Source organism: Tupaia chinensis, unplaced genomic scaffold (genome assembly GCF_000334495.1).
Source record: "Tupaia chinensis unplaced genomic scaffold, TupChi_1.0 Scaffold139962_1, whole genome shotgun sequence".
Classification (NCBI taxonomy): Eukaryota; Metazoa; Chordata; class Mammalia; order Scandentia; family Tupaiidae; genus Tupaia; species Tupaia belangeri.
The window spans coordinates 356,768-357,495 of record NW_006199840.1 but is presented as its reverse complement, the minus strand read 5'-3'; positions in this window follow the sequence as shown (position 1 = coordinate 357,495).

The window sequence follows — 728 nt, the reverse complement described above, 5'->3', positions numbered from 1 at the left end:
GCTGAAATTGTTTCTCTCTTAACACTTTCAATATGTCTTCCCATTCTTTCCTTGCTTGCATTGTTTCTGATGAGAGGTCTGGTGTTAGCCTTATGGGATGGCCTTTGTAAGTTACTTCTCGTTTCTGTCTTGCCTGTTTTAGTATCATGTCTTTATCTGTGGTGTTATACAGCCTGGCTAAGATGTGCCTTGGGGAAGATATTCTGGGGTTGATTCTATTTGGGGTCCTTTGTATTTCTTGGGTCTGGATGGTTTGGTGCCTCTCTAGGCTTGGGAAATTTTCTTCCAGGATTTCATGGAATAGATTTTCCATTCTGCAATTAGTTTCTTCACCTTCTGGGATGCCGATTATCCTGATGTTTGCGCGACTAATAGAGTCTATTGTTTCTCATTTATTATCCTCGTGTTTTTTAGTTATTTTCTCAATCTTTTTGGTTTTTTTTTTAGATCAGAAGTTTTATCTTCTACATCAGAGATTCAGTCTTCAGCATGGTCTAATCGGCTCTTAATACTTTCCAGAGAGTTTTTGATTTCTTGTATTATTGACTTTATCTCTAATAGTTCCTCATGATTCTTTCTCAGAGTATCCATTTCTTCCTTCATATCCTGGAAGGACTTCCTAATTTCCTACAGTTTGTTGTCCCTTTTCTGTTCCAGTTCACAGAATTTGGTCACCATGAATGTTCGAAACTCTTTGTCTGTCATTTTGGTAACGTCCTCCATATTTA